The following is a 17,272-nucleotide window of genomic DNA, read 5'->3' as shown; positions in this document are numbered from 1 at the left end:
GCTTTACATAATAATCTGCCCATATTTCTCAGCACTGAGGACACCATTAATTCTAACAAAATGTCCAACTCTATTTGCAGAATATAGATGTTTTGGCTCATCATTCCACAACCACTGCTGCCATTTTTTTGCACCCCAGTTTTCATGTTTTCATGCATATATAGTCATATAGCCTTATTTCCAAGTCAGAGGTATTGCTTTTTAGCTGCAATTTTTCCATTGAGACCTCTTCTGGCCAAAGGTCTCAAGACAGTAGATAGGTGTACCTGGGACCCACTGGTTTCTGCCTGTTATGTGCTGATGGCACTGATCTTCTGATGTTAAAGGGAAGTAAGCATGATGTGAATTTCATCCACTGCATTATGTTTCCTTGACTGACCACTGCATCGTCAACATTGGCATTTTTTTAATGTCCACCTAATGACTGTTTTTAGACTTTCATATGAAATTGATAGTCTTCAGCACCTGCTTGGTATAATTGTGTGATCATACACCTGACTCTGGTCCTACAAAATCCCAGACTTTGTGCAAGTGTAAAAAATGTGTAAACGCAAGAATAGAAAGCCAAAGGGTTTGATTTGATTTATATTTATTTTCTGTTCTGTTCATTTGTCTTTTTATTTTGTTTATTTTTAAAAATCAGTTTACACTGTCATTTTTGGAAGCATTCTGACTTCACACAAGTTAGTTAGTTCAGAATGCCGCAGCAAGAGTTCTTACTAGGTCAAGAAAATACGATCATATAACCCCAATCTTATCGTCCCTACATTGGCTTCCTATTAAGTTTAGAATAGACTACAAACTACTGCTACTCACTTATAAAGTACTAAATGGTTTGGCTCCCATGTATCTATCCAGTCTCTTAACACGCTACAATCCGTCACGCTCCCTGAGATCTCAAAACTCTGGGCTTCTAGTAGTTCCTAGAATAGCAAAGTCCACTAAAGGCGGTAGAGCATTTTCACATTTAGCTCCTAAACTCTGGAATAGTCTTCCTGACAGTGTTCGGGGCTCAGATACACTCTCCCAGTTTAAGTGTAGATTAAAAACATATCTTTTTAGCAAAGCCTACACATAACACACATCACACACATCACATCACAACCTTGTGCTCCAGAATATATGATCACATGCACATTATCAACTTGTGCTGTTAATATCATGAACAGCAGCTACGCTAATTCCTCTCCACTGCTTCTCTTTCTCTCCCCATCCCGAGGCATCCTGAGGTTTGGCCAGCTCCAGTCACGTCCCACCTCGTGAAGATTATGGACCTATGGATGATCATGGAGAAGTAAATGCCGAGTGTTTAAAGGCCCTGGCATGGAGAAGCTGATGCTGGATCTATGATGATCACAAATTGTTCTGTATTGTTGAAAGATTTATGACCAAACTTTTGATGTCACCCATATGAGGATGGGTTCCCCTTTGAGTCTGGTTCCTCTCAAGGTTTATTCCTCATATCATCTAAGGGAGTTTTTCCTTGCCACTGTAGCCACGGCTTGCTCATCAGGGACAAACGCACACCATTCACCTTCACTGTTGTTTTCTGTAAAGCTGCTTTGAGACAATGTCTGTTGTGAAAAGCGCTATACAAATAAACTTGACTTGACTTGACACAACTTTTGTAGAGTACTATGTATACATTTAACTTTAAATTGTTAAAGTACATGACAAACAAATTCATTCACACTTACCTGCCCAATCTGGTATTTATTAGTGTAAACACCTGTCTAAAGGCAAGATACTTGCCTTTAGCTTACTATTTTGTTAAGATCTGCTCACACTGTGAAGTGAGGATAAGGCAGTGAATACGGCAGTTTACTGAATATGTTGTATTTTGAGTTTTGTTTTTGTCTTCGAGAAAGCCAGTGACCACATCACTAAGTAGAGCTGAGGAGTCAATATGACAGTCCCCAGAGGGGGGAAGCAGTCTGTTCAAATCAATCTAAATTAATGTGAATACAGCAGTAGTGTCTGGTTTCCTGACTGTAAAACACTTCACAATTATTAACAGTCTTCACATAAAAAAAACAACAATGAATAAATAAATATATAAAATCAATTAGACAGTAGTGCAAAAAATAATGCAGTAAGTGATCTTAAATACATATTTTACTTTTTGTAGGTTTGCTTTTGATAATGTTTATTATTATTTATTCGTATGTAATGCTATATATTGTAAAACACAAATACTGCCACCTTTTTAACTGATGCACTATAAGCAAAAGAAATATGAACACCTGACCATCTCACCCATATGTGGTGCTTCACTAAAGTCGTGCTGCAAAGCTGAAAGCAAACTATTTTATCTGATGTCTTTATATGTTGTAGAATTTCAATTACATTTTCACAAGAACTAAGATGCTCAAACCTGTTCTATCATTGCAATTCCCCCCGTGTACAAAGCAAGGTCCATAAAGACCTAATATGCCAATGTTGGAATGGAAGAACTGTACAGAGCCTGGCCTCAACCCCACTGAACAGCATTGGGATTAATTGAAATGCCGGCTGTGCACAATTCCTTTTTGCCCAACGTTTATGCCTGACTTTATTAATGCTCACTTAGCACAAATCCCCACAACCACAAATCTACTGACAGGCCTTCCCAGAAGAGTGGCATTTAATTTAATGCAACCCCATTTCCAAAAAAAGTTAAGACACTGTAAAATGTAAATAAAAACAGAATGCAATGATTTATAACTCATAAACCCACATTATATTCTCAATAAAACAAAGAAAATATCAAATGTTTATACTGCAGAAATGTAGTATCATTAGCACTTTAAATAATGAAAAACTGTACTTTTAAATTTGATGGCTGCAACCTATCTCCAAGAATTTGGGATGGAGGCAACAAAAGGCTGATAAGTGTTAATAAATGTTAACATTTTGCAACTAATTAGGTGAATTGGCAACAGGTCAGTTAATAAAATATTTTTTTTTAAATTAAATATATATATATATATATATATATATATATATATATATATATATATATATATATATATATATATATATATATATATAAAGATTGAGCATAATAATAATATCTTAGAGACTTAGAGTCTCTCAAAAGTAAAGAAGTTCACCAATCTGAGAAAAACTCTTTGTAGAACAATTTGAGAATATTTTTCCTCAACATAAAATTGAAAAGACTTTGAATATCTTATCTCCTACAGTACATAATATCTTATAAAGATTCAGAGAATCTGAAGAAAAAAACTGTATGCAAGCGGCAAGAATGAACATCAACACTGTATGCCCATGCTTTTTTGGACCTTTGAATGTCTTTCTTTTCTAATGAAAATCACTGCACGGGCTCAGAAGCATCAACAGAAATCAATGTCTGTGAACACAGTTCAACATTTCATCCACAAATGAGGTTAAAGCTCTATCATGCAAAGAAGAAGCCATATGTAAACAGGATTCAGAAAGGCCATTATCTGTGCCAAATCATCTCTTTTGGCACATCTCTAGGCATATCTGAGCCAAAGCATGTTTAAAATGAGGTCAAGAGGGAAAACTGTTCTTTGGTCAGATTAATAAAAAAATATAAAAATCTTTTTTTGGAAACTATGAACGCTGCATCCTTTGGACTAAAGAGGAGAGGGAGTATCCGGCTTACCTTCAGCACTCAGTTCAAAATCCTGCATCTCTGATTGTAAGAGGGTTCATTATTGCCTATTAAATGGACAGCTTGCACATCTTAAAAGGCACTATCAATGCTGTTTAAGGCACCATCGATGCTTAAAGCAACATATGTTCCATCCAAACATTGTCTTTTTCAGGGAAGCGATTTTTCCAGCAAGACAATGCTAAACCACATACTGCATTAATTTCAGCAGCATCAATTTTGCTATTTAGAGTCATGGTGCTGAACTTTCCTGCCTGCAGTCCAGATCTTTCACAAATTAAAAACTTGGCACACCATGAAATTAAAAATATGACAAATAAGAACCATGGCTGTTGAGCAGCTAAAACCCTGTATTAAACAAATAGGACAACATTCCAATTGTTGTAGCCAATAAAAAAAAATTATAAATCCCTTTTAAAATGGTATATTTCCTCAGTACAAACATGTGTTGTCTGTGGTCTATTCTGAATGCAATATGGAAGCCATGAGAATGAAGAAAATTATTAATTGTTGCACTGTATGATCTCAATAAATGTTTGCCTTTTTACTCTATTTTTGATGCTAGTGATCTTCTAACAACAGATCTGTAGTTTATTTGTACATAGCTGTGCCAAGTGCTTCATATAATTTTGTGCTATTCTTATATTGGTGGCTTTTAAGAGGCACATCAAAAGCAGTATTCACTCTCTGAGAAACAAAAATTCTCACATGGACAAAATTTTGTTGGTGTCTGTCTTTGGTTGTAATGGCATTAAAATCAGCTGCTAGCAAACATGTCACATAATACTCTCTAATACCACTGAGCCTAACAAGGTTCCTAAAGTTTTACCTTAAATCCCAGAATGTTATTATTATTTTTTAACTATTTGTATTTATTTTTATCCTTGTATATCCTTCTTATCCTTGTGTTTGTGATGGTCAATATCCAGCTCTTTCATGTGTTAAATGCTTTCTGATTTTTCCACATAGTGATGGATTTTGAAGACAGTTTACATGTGTACAGTGTTTGTATGGCAAATCAGAATAATTGTGTATATTGTTTAGTTTGGACAGTCATGTTTGCCAATAATTCTGCTGCTGACTATAAATGCAAGGATGAAAACATATGCATTTTGCTTTTTTATGACACTTGGCAATGCTGACAAAATTATTATCTGCCTGATAGACATTACTGTCTTAGCGAAAGAGAATTAATCCACAGTGACACATAAGTATAGGTCTCATGGTGAAGACAAGCATGAAAACAGGAATCAATCCTCAGTAGACAGCAGGGGTAAACAGAGACAGGGTCAAAGGCTGCAGGATTCATGGCAGCTTTTGAACATAATCAGTAAGCTCAGTGAAGCTTTAAGTATGATGGGAGGAAGAAAGTGGAATCAAACCTCCTACTGGCTCTTCATTCAACATACAATATTATACTACACATCAACAATATGACTTTTTATTAGCTAGAGGTTTTTTCAGAGGTTCAGAGGGTCTGTATATATATTTTTTCCTTGCTACTACTTTAAAATCACAGGACAGAAAATTAGGTTATGTTCCACCATGTTTTTGAGAAGATCCAACACAAATAGACATTTCTAAGGTGGTAAAAACTACAAAGTCTTGTCTGTCATCAGTGCCTGACTTCACTAATATTTTTGTGACTGAACAAGATCCAAAATCTAGTGTAAATACTTAGCTAAAAGAATTGAAGCTGTTATGGCAATAAAGGGGAGACGAATTTCGAAACAGGATGTTCAACAAACACTTATGGCCAGGTATTCATATCTTCTTCTCTTTGAATGTATTCTGTATACTCCTGTGCCATAAATAGGCTATGCACAAAATAGAACAATACTAAGCTTTTAATGGAATAACAATAATTATGTTTTATATTAGTGAACAAGCCAATAATAGCATGCGATTGCATTTGTTCAAATCCCAATGTAAGGCTGATTTACCCCACCTATATTTTATTTTTTTTGTTCATTTGTTTGCTATTAGTTTTTTTAATCTTCAAGCAATATTACTCAACATTTAAGCAGGAGATTTTATTCTTCTTTTATTGCTTTATATTTGGTATGCTACTAGCTATTATAAACCATCGTCAGTGGTTCCTTCCAGTCAAAATACAGTAAATATATTTTCCCGGTTATTTAAGGAGACTGCATTAATTAGAGACACACATTTATTAAAGTTAAGCCATGACCCTTACCTTAACCCAAACCGTTACTGGAACCCTAACCATATATATTTTTAGCCCTATTTTCTGATAAAAATGGGAAAAAATTACCTTTGGTATTTCTTTCAGCATAACCCATTTTGCTATGTCCATGTTGCTATGGAGCCAGACAGAGGCAGTCGTGCTAATTGACACGAAAAAAAAAAAAAGGAAATTCATGTCCATGAAGATGAATCAATAGATTGAAGTTCGTGACTATATCACGAAATGCAGTGAGGCTGTTTGCATCGCAGAAATCTGTAATATATGGAAAAAGTATATACTGTATGTATATATACAGTGAGGAAAATAAGTATTTGAACACCCTGCTATTTTGCAAATTCTCCCACTTAGAAATCATGGAGGGGTCTGAAATTGTCATCGTAGGTGCATGTCCACTGTGAGAGACATAATAAAAAAAAATAATCCAGAAATCACAATATATGATTTTAAACTATTTATTAGTATTATATATTATATTAGTTATATATACAGCTGCAAATAAGTATTTGAACACCTGTCTATCAGCTAGAATTCTGACCCTCAAAGACCTGTTAGTCTGCCTTTAAAATGTCCACCTCCACTACATTTATTATCCTAAATTAGATGCACCTGTTTGAGGTCGTTAGCTGCATAAAGACACCTGTCCACCCCATACAATCAGTAAGAATCCAACTACTAACATGGCCAAGACCAAAGAGCTGTCCAAAGACACAAGAGACAAAATTGTACACCTCCACAAGGCTGGAAAGGGCTACGGGGAAATTGCCAAGCAGCTTGGTGAAAAAAGGTCCACTGTTGGAGCAATCATTAGAAAATGGAAGAAGCTAAACATGACTGTCAATCTCCCTCAGACTGGGGCTCCATGAAAGATCTCACCTCGTGGGGTCTCAATGATCCTAAGGAAGGTGAGAAATCAGACCAGATTTACACGGGAGGAGCTGGTCAATGACCTGAAAAGAGCTGGGACCACCGTTTCCAAGATTACTGTTGGTAAAACACTAAGACTTCATGGTTTGAAATCATGCATGGCACGGAAGGTTCCCCTGCTTAAACCAGCACATGTCCAGGCACATCTTAAGTTTGCCAATGACCATTTGGATGATCCAGAGGAGTCATGGGAGAAAGTCATGTGGTCAGATGAGACCAAAACTTTTGGGTCATAATCTCACTAAATGTGTTTGGAGGAAGAAGAATGATGAGTACCATCCCAAGAACACCATCCCTACTGTGAAGCATGGGGGTGGTAGCATCATGCTTTGGGGGTGTTTTTCTGCACATGGGACAGGGCGACTGCACTGTATTAAGGAGAGGATGACCGGGGCCATGTATTGCGAGATTTTGGGGAACAACCTCCTTTCCTCAGTTAGAGCATTGAAGATGGGTCGAGGCTGGGTCTTCCAACATGATAATGACCCGAAGCACACAGCCAGGATAACCAAGGAGTGGCTCTGTAAGAAGCATATCAAGGTTCTGGCGTGGCCTAGCCAGTCTCCAGACCTAAACCCAATAGAGAATCTTTGGAGGGAGCTCAAACTCCGTGTTTCTCAGCGACAGGCCAGACACCTGACTGATCTAGAGAAGATCTGTGTGGAAGAGTGGGCCAAAATACCTCCTGCAGTGTGTGCAAACCTGGTGAAAAACTACAGGAAACGTTTGACCTCTGTAATTGCAAACAAAGGCTACTGTACCAAATATTAACATTGACTTTCTCAGGTGTTCAAATACTTATTTGCAGCTGTATCATACAAATAAATAGTTAAAAAATCATACATTGTGATTTCTGGATTTTTTTTTTTAGATTATGTCTCTCACAGTGGACATGCACCTACGATGACAATTTCAGACCCCTCCATGATTTCTAAATGGGAGAACTTGCAAAATAGCAGGGTGTTCAAATACTTATTTTCCTCACTGTATATATTAAAATATATATCTATATATATATATACACACAGTAAATACTTTCCCCCCATATATATATTATTATATATAATTGCTACAAATCCTTTTCTCCTTCCTTAGGGTCCAACTTCACATACAGCTTTCCATATGCCTTTTCTTTTGCTTTATCCACATCCCTCTTCACCTGCTGCAGCAGCTCCTTGAACTCCTGCCTTCTTTTCTCATCACTCCGTCAATCCCAATTCTGTTCCGCCAAACTCTTTCTCCTTATGCTCTCCTGCACTTCCTCATTCCACCACCATGTCTCTTTTTCTTCCTGTCTATTTCCAGATGTCACACCAAGTACATTTCTAGCTGTTTCCCTTATCACTTCTGCAGTAGTTGCCCAGTCATCCAGCACCTCTTCACTATCACCAAGCCCCTGTCTGAACTCTTCTCTAAATCTCACACTACAGTCTTTCTCCTTCAGTTTCTCTCCTTCTCTTCTTCTTCACCTCCAAAGCCAATCATTCAGAACACCATCCAGTGCTGTTTAGCTACACGGTCCCCTGCCTTACACCCTAGAGTCTCCAATCTCTTTCAGGTTGCATCTCCTACATAGAACATAGTCCACCTGTGTGAACCTTCCGCCACCCTTATACGTCACCCTATGGTCCTCCTTCTTCTTAAAATAAGTATTTACCACTGCCATTTCCATTCTTATAGCAAAATCTACCACCATCTTCCCTTCCCTCTCCTCAAGGCCATACCTACCCATCACCTCCTCATCACCTCTGTTCTCTTCACCAAGATGCCCATTGAAGCACCAATTACCAAGCTTTCTTTCCTAGATACATTCTCCACCACTTCATCTAACTCACTCCAGTATTTTTCCTTCTGCTCCATCTCACAGCCCTGGCCCTGGCATGTGACCAATTACAGCAGCCCCATAAAAATTAAATGAGGACATAAAATATAAGGATTTATAGCTTTCAATTTAGTCAAATCACACACTTATAACCATTTAGTATTAGTATTAAAATGGGACGAAATTTTATGTTAATTCTAAAAATTGTAAATAAAATGTTTTTAATGAAAAAAAAAAAAAACATTTTATATATATATATATATATATATATATATATATATATATATATATATATATATATATATATATATATATGTATATATATATATATATGTATATATATATATATATGTATATATATATATATATATATATATATATATATATATATATATACATATATGTATATATGTATATATATATATATATATATATATATATATATATATATATATATATATATATATATATATATATATATATACACACACACAAAAATATATAGAAGATACAACAACTATGTTATATTGATGCAGATAGCAGACTCATATATCGCATAAGCATTACCACCCTGTGTGATTTGTGTCTCTTTAAGTTTGTAAGAATCAATCAGGTTAGGAAAAGAGGCTAGTCTGTCACCTCAATACACAAGGGATTTGCGATCCACATCTAAATGACGTCACCAGGGGCTCAAGGGAGGCAAATGTGCATTTGGACTGGATAGACTCTGTCTCAAGTCCAAATAAAAAGATGTTCACATTATTTAAGCCTGATTGCTTTAAAGCAATGTGGGCTTTGACACTGTAATATCATAATATATCTCCTGCCTCGTGAGGGAATTGGACTCTTAGTAAAAAGACGTTTTGCTGGTCTTCACCATTATAAAAACTATATAGAGAATTGTTTCATTTATATTTTAATCTATTTATGTTCTTAGGACATAACGTAGGACATAAATGATTGTGAAATGTTTACTAGGTAATAATTACCACATGATTCAGTGACACTTTTTACATTGTGCTAAATAAAGTTGAAAAATTGAAGCACTTGCAGTTAGGAAACCACTAATTGAAAAATATGAGGTTTAGCATTTACAGGGTCATTACCAAAGTTTCCATTACCTCTTTTCCCTTCATAACAAAATGTGTATAACTTTTCTGTCACCCTCCCGCTGTAGTGTGAGGCTGTACAATACAATTTTTATGAGTACAATACAAGTTAATTAGTTAGCTAGTGTACCTAAATGTTTGACATTAGATAACTTGTTAAAATTATTATTCTTTTTTTTTTTTTTACTTCTGAACCTGTTATGAGTTGCATACACCTTGTTTATGGCTTGTATTATTAGCATTATTGTCTGTTTAGTTATTATATTGTATTGGTTTAGCTATTATAGCTAACTAAGAAAACAATATATTATATTGTATAATATATTATAATATATACCAATATATTATATTAAGGCCAAGTATGTTTATAACCCAGCCATTTTGGATGCACAAGCCAGTGCACTCTTAGTGCCGGTCCCAAGCCCGGGTAAATGGGGAGGGTTGCGTTAGGATGGGCATCCAGCGTAAAACGTGCCAAATCAAATATGCGGATCACAAATGAGAATTTCATACCGGATCGGTCGAGGCCTGGGTTAACAACGACCGCCACAGGTATCGTTAGCCGACAGGGTACCGGTGGAAATTGGGCTACTGTTGGCTGAAGGAGGAGAAGGAGAGGAGGAAGACGTCTACAGAGACGGCAGGAAAAGGAGCAGTGTAGGAGACTGGAGGTTCGGGTCGGTACTTTAAATGTTGGTACTATGACGGGTAAAGGGAGAGAGGTAGCTGATATGATGGAGAGGAGAAAGGTAGATATGCTGTGTGTTCAGGAGACCAAGTGGAAAGGGAGTAAGGCCAGGAACATTGGAGGTGGGTTTAAACTGTTTTATCATGGTGTGGATGGAAAGAGAAATGGTGTAGGGGTGATTCTGAAGGAAGAGTACAGTAAGAGTGTAGTGGAGGTGAAGAGAGTTTCTGATAGGGTGATGATCTTGAAGGTGGAGGTTGAAGGGATGATGATAAATGTCATCAGTGCCTATGCTCCACAAGTTGGCTGTGAGATGGAGGAGAAGGAAAGATTCTGGAGTGAATTAGATAAAGTGGTAGATGGTGTACCTAGGAAAGAACGATTGGTGATTGGGGCAGACTTTAATGGGCATGTAGGTGAAGGGAACAGAGGTGATGAGGAGGTGATGGGTAGGTATGGTTTTAAGGAGAGGAATGTGGAAGGGCAGATGGTGGTAGATTTTGCTAAAAGGATGGAAATGGCAGTGGTGAACACAAGAAGAAGGAGGATCATAGGGTGACGTATAAGAGTGGAGGAAGGTGCACACAGGTGGATTATGTTCTGTGTAGGAGATGCAACCTGAAGGAGATTGGAGGCTGTAAGGTGTTGGCAGGGGACAGTGTAGCTAGACAGCATCGGATGGTGGTCTGTAGGATGGTTTTGGAGGCGAAGAAGAAGAGGAGGAAAGTAAGGATTGAAAGAAGAATAAGATGGTGGAAACTGAAGGAGGAAGAGTGTAGTGTGAGGTTCAGGGAAGAGGTCAGACAGGGGCTTGTTGGTGGTGAAGAGGTGCCGGATGATTGGGCAACTACTGCAGGAGTGATGAGGGAGGCAGCTAGAAAAGTACTTGGTGTGACATCTGGAAATAGAAAGCAAGACAAGGAGACGTGGTGGTGGAATAAGGAAGTGCAGGAGAGCATTAGGGGAAAGAGGTTGGCAAAACAGAAGTGGGATCGACAGAGTGATGAGAAAAGTAGGCAGGAGTACAAGGAGATGCGGCAGCAGGTAAAAAGGGATGTGGCGAAAGCCAAGGAAAAGGCATATGAGGAGCTGTATAAGAGGTTGGACACTAAGGAAGGAGAAAAGGATTTATACCGATTGGCCAGGCAGAGGGACCGAGCTGGGAAGGATGTACTGCAAGTTAGAGCAATAAAGGATGGAGAGGGAAATGTGTTGACTAATGAGGAGAGTGTGTTGAGAAGATGGAGGGAGTATTTTGAGCAGCTGATGAATGAGGAAAATCAGAGAGAGAGAAGGTTGGAGGATGTGGTGAAGCAGGATGTAGATAGGATTAGTAAGGAGGAAGTGAGAGCAGCGATTAAGAGGATGAAGAATGGAAAGTCGGTTGGACCAGATGACATACCGGTAGAAGCGTGGAGATGTTTAGGAGAGATGGCAGTGGAGTTTTTAACCAGATTGTTTAACAGGATTCTGGAAGGTGAGAAGATGCCTGAGGAATGGAGAAGGAGTGTGCTGGTACCGATCATTAAACATAAGGGAGATGTGCAGACCTGCAGTAACTACAGGGGAATTAAGTTGATCAGTCACACCATGAAGTTATGGGAAAGAGTAGTGGAAGCCAGGATGAGAGAAGAGGTGACCATCTGTGAGCAACAGTATGGTTTCATACCAAGGAAGAGCACCACAGATGCCTTATTTGCTTTGAGGATGTTGATGGAGAAGTATAGAGAAAGACAGAAGGAGCTGCATTGTGTATTTGTGGATTTAGAGAAAGCGTACGACAGGGTGCCGAGAGAGGAGTTGTGGTATTGTATGAGGAAGTCAGGTGTGTCAGAGAAGTATGTGAGGGTGGTGCAGGACATGTATGAGGACAGTGTGACGGCAGTGAAGTGTGCAGTAGGTACGACACACTGGTTCAGGGTGAAGGTTGGACTGCATCAAGGATCGGCCCTGAGCCCTTTCCTGTTTGCAGTGGTGATGGACAGGTTGACGGACGAGGTCAGACAGGAGTCTCCCTGGACTATGATGTTTGCAGATGATATTGTGATTTGTGGTGAGAGTAGAGAGCAGGTTGAGAAGAGCCTGGAGAGGTGGAGATATGCGCTTGAGAGAAGGGGAATGAAAGTCAGTAGGAGTAAGACAGAGTACATGTGTGTGAATGAGAGGGAGGGCAGTGGAGTGATGCGGTTGCAGGGAGAAGAGGTGGAGAAGGTGGAGGAGTTCAGGTACCTGGGGTCAACAGTGCAAAGTAATGGAGAGTGTGTTAGAGAAGTGAAGAAAAGAGTGCAGGCAGGGTGGAGTGGGTGGAGAAGAGTGACAGGAGTGATTTGTGATAGTAGGGTATCTGGGGAAAGTTTATAGGACTGTGGTGAGACCTGCGATGTTGTATGGATTAGAGACAGTGGCATTGAGTAAAAGACAGGAGGTGGAGCTGGAGGTAGCAGAGCTGAAGATGTTAAGGTTTTCGTTGGGAGTGACGAGGATGGACAAGATTAAAAATGAGTTTATTAGAGGGACAGCACATGTAGGATGTTTTGGTGACAAGGTGAGGGAGGCGAGATTGAGATGGTTTGGACATGTGCAGAGAAGGGACATGAATTATATTGGTAGAAAAATGCTGAAGATGGAGCCACCAGGTAGGAGGAAAAGAAAAAGGCCAAGGAGGAGGTTCATGGATGTGGTGAGGAAAGACATGCAGGTAGTTGGTGTGAAAGAGGCAGATGTAGAGGACAGGGTGGTATGGAGACGGATGATCCGCTGTGGCGACCCCTAATGGGAACAGCCGAAAGAAGAAGAAGAAGAAGAAGAAGGCCAAGTATGTTTATGTTTTTGGAACATAAACATAAACATAAAGAGGTTGTAAAACACTACATCTTTAGGGACAATTATTTTCACTTGTTATTTTTCTTGCTAATTAGTCATTTATTTTTATGTATGAATATGTGTGACCATGTGACAATGTATTTACTTTTTATCTTTTGGTTGCAGGTTTGGCCCTTGATTTTCAGACCTAATTCGCTTATTAATTTGTAATTGCATATTATTTGAATGATTTCATGAGTTTAAATAAATTCACGTTTGTCTGTATATTATTCACAAAAAATAAGTGCATATGACTTTCCAGTAAGGCTAATTGCCCCTGCAAATGAGCCTTGCCATTTAAGTGTGTAGTAAATCGGGACCTAAATGACCTTGTTTGCTTGTTTTCATTTGTTCTTTTGGGTAGGAACTTCTTCAGAGTAGGACCCTTCTAAGAGTCTCCAGGTCCCTTCTCTAATAAATTCTTTATCCCACCCATGGCTGCGGTGGTGCAGCTGAGCATGGTGAAGTCACACTGCACTAACTGTGCTTGTGCCACTTCAGGCTTGTTCACAGACAGGAACTAATCAAGAGGATATGGGGTGAAGCAAAACAGCAACACCACTGAAACCCTGCTTAAGTAATATTTTTGTATTTTGGTCACATACTGTTGATGTGCTGTGTGACTCTGGACTGAAGTGAGTTTTAAGCTAGCCACTCATCATGTAACTTTTACATTTGCATTTATATTTAAAGAATTTCACAGGCGGCCTTATCCAGAGCAACTTACAGACTTTCTGGTCTCCATCAGAAATGTCCTTGTGTGGGTATAAATAGGTCATGGTCAAAAGCCCTATTAGAACTGGTTGCCGGTAAAGTAATTATTACATGAGTATCTCTGGGATTTTAGTCTTGTCCAAATCCTTCATTTAAAATGTTTTACACACTGGGTTTGGAAATATCACACTATATTTTACTTTCTGTGATATGACCAGTAGAAATAACCCAAGCTAATACTGTATATAGTAAATCCTGTCTGAATTGTTATGTTGGAAAGAATTTCATTATAATCCTGTGGGAGAAGGGATGTTCCTTCTTTGTGCTTTTTTCATTTTATATATATATATATATATATATATATATATATATATATATATATATATATATATATATATATATATATATATATATATACACACTCAATGATGTGCTTTGTCTTCTTTAGTATATTTAAATACCAAACAATAACACAGACAATGTTTAAAAGGACTTTCTGCAAAAGAAATGTTTAAAAGGACTTTCTGCAAAAGATTTTCTGCTAGTTTCTTGCATGAAAATGAGATGTATGTAACATCATTTACGGGCCATGCATTTGGTACCTGGGCCTTCAGTGGGGACTTATCCAACTTAATCCACCTTAATACCAACACTATCATGTCACAATTATAGAAACCATCAATACTATATAAAAACACAATATATCAACGGGTAGCATAACAGTTTCCCTCTAACCAACCAATCAGAGGATGGAAAAATGCTGACACTATTCTGGGCCAGCTAGCTTTGAAAATTTGAAATCTGATTGGGTAAAGAAACATACACATTTAGTCTGTTAGACATGGCAGCACATAGAGGCTGAAATCTGATTGAACAAAAAATCTAACATCCACATACACGTACTGGAAGCCGTGTAGCCAAGAGAAAGGATACAAAATGAATAGAATAAACTGTTGGGAAAAAACTTCATTTACAAATACTACAAATATTAGAATTTAGGTTGTAAATGTAGGTTAGTGCTTCTGATAGTGTTTAGACCAGCAGAGAAGGCTTTGCTGGCCCTGACGGCCCACCACTGTTTAACATACATGGAACATCTAGCATCAGAAACATGCACACATTTTGAACACAGCCATATGTGAAACAATTATAGTTGCTTCAGTCCTCTGCCAATGTCATTTATTCAAATCCTGTCCAAAGTTCACAAGAAAAAAAAAACTTAGAAAAATAAAATATTTAAGATGAACCATTTATAGCTTGTTACAGGAAAGTAGCAAGAAAAGCACACAAATCAAGGGATTTGACTTATAAAATTATTTTATGGAACTATTAAATTAATGCTGTTTCAAGTGTTTGCTGGTGATGTTGGAGTTTAATTTTAGTTCGATAAGAGAGACTCCAGCTGTCCAGCCAGCTAACAGAAGTTAATTCAATCACCTAAAATAAGGACAGCCTTGCAGTATGTCTTCCTTGTGCCTTGAGAGATAAAGTATCGAAACTCAAGTGGAGCTTTTTAGACAGACATCTGTGTTTAAAATCTGCAGGAAGTCATTGGAGGGAACAGAGCAATAGAATGATGTGTGAGAAAATGGAAAGGTTGAAACCAAGTCTTGCAGGTGCATTCTGGATCAATTGTAGGGTCAGATAGTGAGCAGGTTTTGAGAATGACTGAACAAGTACCTAAATGGCCTCAGAGGACAATAATTGCCTGATACATCTGTTGTTATAAAGGAGAAACCTGCATGTCTGAATCAAGTTAGCAATGACAAAAAGAATATTAGGTTGTCCAGCAAAACCCAGGGTGCACTGCTAGATGCAGGGATTCCTGAATCATTGAAATGTTGCTTGCTTTACTTTTTACACATATAACCTTGAAAGAGCCAAAAGTATGAAGCACACAGGCAAGTTTTATAGGTCCCTCAGGATCAGTTTGTAGTTATTGACTGACAGTTGATTCATTTGGGACTCGCCTCTCCTCTATCATTAGCCAATCAATGCTGTTAATTGCCTAGCACCTCCAGACAGCTGGAATGATTTATTGAACCTGTGCATATAATATTGATTGCAATGACACTCCATTCACTGATTATAGCTGCATCCCAAAGCTGCAGCCTCTATGAGGTTCTACAGTGGCCTCAGTATTTAATTATGCAAAATGAGACATTTAAATAGGGCAATTAGCAAAGCTTTATCCCTGTATTTACAAGCATCTTCATGTTGTAATAGAATATTTGCGTAAAGTATATTTCAAGCAAAAAAAAAGGTTAATTAATTGACAATAGAACAAAGCAAATAATTTCTAGATAGATTTTCTGCAGTTTTTCATTTAATACTAACATATATTATGATTAAGATTCATTTTAATTTGCCATATCCTATACTTATTACTATTAATACTTATACAGAAACAAATGCTTGAAAAAGACAAATTCAGATTGAAACAATTTTAATCGGTCAGTCATCACATTATCCATATGTTACACACACTATGGCTGCTATATCTTGTACAAAGTTCTAAAGTAAAAAAAAAAAGATATTTGCTTATTTTTAAAATAGCCTATTAAATATAAAAGATTTAAACTGAAAGTCATGGCAGGTAATGAAGTGGCATTTGTATTGCTGTGCATGTTCAGGAAAAAATGAACTGCATTTATTTCAGTCCAAAAACTTATCACAAATCCATCTTCCCTCAGGTCACCTTGTAAGAACATCTGCCCATTTGCTATTATAAAGTCCCAGATGCTCATCATCTTCAGGAATATATTTGGATGAGAAATGTAAAATTGTAAGACAAAATAAATTCTGATTTAGCTGACAGATTGTGTGCCTGAGGTGGAGATTCAGGTGTAATAACTAATAAACTTTATTGCCATAATGCAATGGCTGATTATTTTAAGTCTCAACAGAGAAGCTATCTCTCCTTAGTGCCAATTAAACCCACAGTAAATACCTTCAATCAGTAGTTACTTTCACACTCAGTTTTGTTTATTCATCTAGCTTATGTTGTACAAAGAAGATTAGGACAGTTGCTTAGATGCGTAATAAGGAGTCAATCAACTGTAGGATGAATCTTGATATAGACATTTTTTCCCAGCTGTCCATATGTAATAGAAAGGAAGTTCTGACTCTTGCCTGCTTTAACTGCTGTGAAAGCATGCATGTGTGGTGCATTGGTTGTAAAAAAAAAACAAAACAAAACACTGTTTAAAGTATTACTAAAACAGGTACTACCCTCAATTATTAGAAAAGTATAAGTGTTGGCAAAAGCTAAAAATTAATTTACGAAGCCCCATAGTAAAATATATTT

This window comes from Silurus aristotelis (genome assembly GCF_946808225.1).
Source record: "Silurus aristotelis genome assembly, chromosome: 16".
Classification (NCBI taxonomy): Eukaryota; Metazoa; Chordata; class Actinopteri; order Siluriformes; family Siluridae; genus Silurus; species Silurus aristotelis.
The sequence above is the reverse complement of the archived record's forward strand: the minus strand, read 5'-3'. Positions refer to the sequence as shown.